We start from the raw sequence: 5,977 nt of genomic DNA on the forward strand, positions 1-5,977 counted from the left end.
TTTAGTATAATTGAATATTTAGTATAATTAAAATTATAATTTTAATAATTAAAAAATAAAAAAATTGTGTAATTTAATTTAAGTAATTTTTATTTTAAATAATTTATAATTTAATTCAAATTTTTTATTTTTAAAAAATAATTAAATTAATTTTATAAATACCAAGTTAAAATTAATTAATATTTTTGTAAAATTTTATTAAAATTAATTATTTTATATAATTTAAAATTAAATTTTAATAATAAACAAATAATAAAAAATTAAATAATTTAAATTAGATAATTAATATTTTAAATTTAAACTGTATTTTATAAAATATAATTAATCGGTTTATTTTATAATTTAAATTAAAAATAATTATTTTACTCAACAATATATTAATAAATAACCCTAATTTCGTTCAAACCCCAGCGCTCACATCTCTCCTCACAGCCGCGCACACACACATGAAGAATAAGAAAGAAAAGGGGGAAAACGGAATCAGGGGAGAAGGGGAAAGAAAGAAATAGGGGGGGGGGGGGGGTCCGGGAAGAAGGAAGAAGATAGGGAGAAGAGGGAAGAGAGGAAACGGAGACGGTGCGGTGGGAGTCACTACCACCTCGCCGCCGCTTTGCCGTCATAGAGGGAGTGAGAGAGCGACGCACAAGCCAGTAAGAGAGGAAGATGTCGTCGCCGCCGCGCCTTGCCGCTATCAGCTTGGCGGTCGCCGTTCTGCCTTCCATCAAGGCCGTTCCGCCGCTGTTCGCAGAGGGAGAGAAAGCAAGCGCCCCAGAGGAAGCGAGAGAGACCGAAGCTGCGAGAGAGGAGAAGTGACGAACGAAGCTGCCGCTGTTGTAACTGTTTCTCACCGCCATTGACGCCGGAAAATGCCACTGTTGGAGTCACTGTCCTCTGCTCAGCCCCTGTTTCTGCTACTGTTTACGCTGGCTCAGCCACTGCCGCCACAACCCGTCTCGGATTTCTTCTAATTTCTACACTCGGAGGTAGGGGATATTTTATTAAGTTAAATATTTTAAACTTTGAATGCCTGGAAAGTTTACTGGATTATTGCGAATAGATGAAGTATGGATTTTGGTTGTGGATTAAATGTGTGACTGATTTTGCCTCTTGTTGATTTTACGATAGTAAGGTAGAACATGTTGATATGGGAATGCTGTAGTCCGCAAGAGTGTGTTGAATGTACTATGAAGTTAGTGATGTAAACGTGATAATAAGGAAGTTTTATACTAAACTGATGAGTGCTTGCTTGCTCTGGTAGTGTGAACTATTGTTAAATAACAAAGGTAAGTTATCAAATTGTGATAATATATTTAATATGATTAAGTCATTTTAAAGTTATATGAATATTGTAATGTCTTCAAAAAACAAGAATTAAAGTATGTGTTGACAATATTTGTGAGCAGTGTGATGTTTGTTAAGTTGGATGCGGTTGTGAATTGAGTTTGGGTTTATGGCTGTGATGTTGACTGGATTCGTTGTCGTGAGTAATTAACTGGTGAGATTTACTTTGGTTGAGGCTGTGATTGTTACTGGTTTTCTGATTATTTTAGAATTGCTGGAAATTCTGATTTTAGCTGATTATGTCATGTTGGTTGCTATTGAATTGTTCATTTGATGACATTATGGTGGTTGTTAATATGGGTTTATAATTAACTAGATTTAGGTTTGAGAACTGTTAAAGAATTTGAAGTTTGATTACTAAATCACTTTTCTTAAAACCTGAATTTTAAGATAAAATAGTAGTTTTGAAAATGAATAAGTAATTTGATAGTGAACGAAACTGTATGAGGTTAAAGGCTGATTTTTTTAGGGAAATTAGTTATGAAATTTTGAAGTTGGACTGGGTTATTTTTAAAGAATGGTTGAGGGAAATTCTGATTTTATTTGATGAAAGGATGTTAGTCGTTAAACTGAATTACGATGAGATGTTTATTGAGAATCCATTGTTGTGATAATTGCTAATAAAAGGCTGGCGGATTGTTGAGAAAGAGGGAACCCGTAAGGGTGGTTAAGTCCTATTTTTAGGGGAGGTTATGTCCGAACTTTTATAAAAATATAATGATTTAGTTAAAGATATGTCTATGATGAAAGATATCAAGTGATGATTTGTTTGATTTCTGCCACAGTAGACCAGAAAGTTCTATGTCTGCCACAGTAGAGCAGAGGCTGCCACAGAAGGGTAGCTATTTATTTGTGCACGAGTTGGAAAATCATATCCGGAATAACGTGGATTCGTGAATGGATAATGTCGGGATGCGGGTAGATAACCGACACATAAGCTCATGGCCTGCATTAGGGCTAGACATGCATCATCCATGTTTGTGCATTTGTATTTGATTGTGTTTGCTTATCTTGTTTTTCTGTGTTTGTGCTATTTGTCTTGGTGACTTGCTTGTGTGCTTGATTGGATATTTTGTTGATGCTGTGAACTCAGTAATGTATTGAGGAGTAATATTTGTGTATTGGATTTGGGTATATTACTTATGTTGCTGATTTACTTAGTTATTGCAGTGATTGAGGAATGCTGTTTGTGGCTGATAAATTGTTAATATGGCTGAGATTTTATTTAAGTAATATGATTTAAAAAAAGGGATTTAACCTATTTTAAGTAAGACTTAAGAAATTTTTAAAGGTTTAATAAAGAAAACTGTTTTTGGAATATGAGTTAACTATTTGTATTTTATTCAATACTTTTACGGCATTCCCATTCCCTATTGAGAACGTGTAGTTTGTTCTTACCCCAAAAATTTTTCACCCTTTCAGTGATACATGTTCGAAAACTCAGTCTGAATCCGCGGACGATTAGTAGGACTTTACTTATATTTCATGTTGTTTTCATAGAGTTCCCTCGCCTTTGTTGATTAAGATTTTTATTTTATAGAGAGGGATATGAGTTGTATCTGAGTTTCGTTTAAATTCCTTTATATAACATTTATTATTATTATTATTAGTATTATTATTATTATTATTATTAGTATTTATGTGATTATTATTACTTGGAAATCTTTGATATATGATTTTAATAATTAAAAACAAAATTTTCTGCAATTTTCTTAAAAACTGAAACACGATATTGACGTAAAGGCTCAATATTAAATAGATAATAAAGGAAAACAGGTCAGTAACGCCTTACTTTTGGTACGATCATGATGTGTTAGAAGTTGGGTCGTTACATGAACCAAGTTCAAAGGTACTAGAACATAAACTATTATTTATTTCTCTTCTTTTAATATTTGGAAGGGCATTGACACGGTCGGTGAATGTTGTCCTCAAATTATGGTCTTAGAATCAATTATATACTTTGTCTTATTGAATTTCTTATTTTGCTAAGCTAGTAAGCTTACTTTGTTTTGTATATTAACCAGCAAATCTTTGAAGATGTCAAAGCTACATTGGATCTATGGTTGGATATTTCTCCTCTTGGTTGCTTTGAGGATGGAGACTGTTCTCTGCCTGACAGTAGAATGATTCTAGTCTGCAATATAATAGATTTAATGCAACTGAAGGTTCAGATTACTTCTTTTGTCATATTGGTTGCTGTAGTTGTTGCATAATATGTTCAGTGACAAGATTTTGGTTTTCATTGGCATATCCCCAGGGTTTCATGGAACTCTCCGGTAATGCATACAAGCTGCTGACTAGAATGTTTGAATGGAAGAATATCTCAATTGAGACGTGGTTGACTTTTCTTTGGGAAAGTAGAAGGCTAAGTCATGCCCTATGTGTTTCACCTATTTGTGAGGCATTCCAGAATTCATTAGAGCGCTTTAATGAACTTTCAAATATTGAATCCTAGACACGTTATCTTAAACGAAACCATTCATCATTAATAGGATTTCAGCAGATTTTCTCATTTTTACTTTCTAGCTCTCATAAGAACTCTTGTTGTAATGAAAACCCTTTTCAAAATGACATTACAGCTGATGATGTTCAAAAGGCTGCTCCGGAACTGATTTCAAATGTAAGGTTCTTTTTCAGGCAGATTTTATCATGCTCTTTTATCCAAAATCATCACTCTGTTCTCTTTTAATCTTATCCTAGGTTTCTGTTTCAAATCATTCCACTTTTCTTGCTGGTTATATTTAGTTATTTACTATGATTTGTGCCCACTGCCCAAGGCTTGTTGCAAATGGACGGTTAATAGAGGTAAGTATCATTGATTTTGATTCAATCTAAATTCTTGTGTTACCCATTGGCTGCCTTAAATTTTTTAAGTAATAGATAAGTGCTATTTGAAACATGTGTCATACTTGTCTTCATTGTTCTATTTTAATAAGAGATTGCAAAACTGGTGTATATTTTATCTCCGACTTGGGTTAATAGTGAAAACATACATGAACTTGAAAATGGATTTGGACATGATATGGTCTAAGAAAGGGCAGTCCAGTGCACAAACATCCTGTGTTACACAGGATTTCTGGAAAGGCTGTACTCAATGGGTAATGTAAGTGGTCTAACCTACGGCAAGCACCACATTTGTGACTGTGAGGTAAAATGGAGAAAACTAAACAGTTGCTCCAAGGGTCCCTTTCATGAAATGGTCTAAATCAAAGTCAAAAATTCAAAAATTTTAATACATCTATATATAGGTCCAAATGCATTTTTACTTTCCTCCTTCTAGCTTCTACCTTTTCATTCAAGCACGTCTTAATTATTTTAAAACAAGGTTTTTTTATTAACTTCAAAATTCTTTGTCTTGTAGCTGTAGGTCTATGGACACGTGTCTTATCTTCTTCCAATTCAAATTGACTTCTTGAAAGAATATATATCAAGTTAATTTCATTCCATACGTGCTGGTTTGCAATGGGTTGAATTTTTTTCATTAACTTGTTAGAAATAAAGATATTTCTCTCTGACCTAGTATAAGGCATAACTAATTTTTTTACTGATGGAGAAAAAATACATAGAAAGGGGAGGGGGTGGTGTAGGTTGTCCCATTTTAGGGTTAGGGCCATGCATAAATTGTAACAAGAGCTAACAATGTTACTTTTAGTTGACCTAATCAATGAAGGACATGTTGTATTCTTCTTTTTAAGTATATATAGCATCGGTTTACATTTTTCCCCAGCTCACAGTATCTCTTTTTCTTATTTATTTGCTAGGCTCTTTCATTTGCAAAGGAAGCCCACCATTTACATTCTCAGCTCTTTCATAAAGAGTACAATGTTATCTTAGTCCATAGAAAATATTGAGGATCTTAAGGAAGCCCACCATTTAATTTCTCAGAGGATCTTAAGGAACTTGAGAGACTTGAAATGATAAAATCAGTTGCTAAGGGAGCTTTGCTATTTGATTCTACAATTACATCATGGCACTTGGAAGAATGTTATCTTAGTCCATAGAAAATATTGCAGTATCTAGAGAGCACTCTTCAGGCTTGACTTTGTCACATCATTTATCTTGTACTTTGAGTCAAATCTATTTGGTGAATTGGTGGTATTTTGTTATGCACTACAATTCGATTTCATTCATCTATGGAGGTAGGAGTTATCTATGAAATAATTGGAGATGCAATTGAGTCTGAAACGTATGTCAAGTGGGTAAAGACATATCTGATTCACTGCCGTGCCTTTGTGAGTAACGATAAATAAAGGTAACTGTAGTGAATCAGATATGTCTTTACCCCACTTGAGATACGTTTCAGACTCAATTGCATTGTATTCTTTATGGAAGTTGATGACTCTGTTAATAGAGAGCCAGTAAATCAATAAATTTAGTATGGCTATGCTTGATGCGTGGTTGAGACAAAGGTATGATCTTCCACTGGAGGCTATGAACTTAAAGGGTTCTAAAACAAAGAGGAAAAGGTGCAAAAAAGAAAGTACAAGAATCGGCAGAAACTGATTCACCTACGATCAACTGTGGTCACCGACCTAAAATTGGAGCTTTCATGGGCCAAGCACGTAAAGCCTGCAGGCTTCGTTTTATGACGGGCATCTCCAATATGTTATGGTGTTCCTACTGGGATTTGGAGGAA

At 34.1% G+C, this 5,977-nt stretch overlaps 1 long non-coding RNA gene across 1 annotated transcript; it reads left to right on the plus strand.

Moving 5' to 3' along the window:
• Window positions 1-416: 416 nt before the first annotated feature.
• LOC107643644 (uncharacterized) lies at window positions 417-5,499 on the plus strand. The gene is made up of 5 exons (XR_015883156.1): window positions 417-983; window positions 3,366-3,506; window positions 3,599-3,961; window positions 4,042-4,146; window positions 5,103-5,499. It is a non-coding gene; the product is annotated as an uncharacterized LOC107643644 (long non-coding RNA).
• The last annotated feature ends 478 nt before the right edge of the window (window positions 5,500-5,977 follow it).

The sequence above is a fragment of the Arachis ipaensis genome, chromosome B5 (assembly GCF_059453495.1).
Source record: "Arachis ipaensis isolate K30076 ecotype BB chromosome B5, ASM5945349v1, whole genome shotgun sequence".
NCBI lineage: Eukaryota > Viridiplantae > Streptophyta > Magnoliopsida > Fabales > Fabaceae > Arachis > Arachis ipaensis.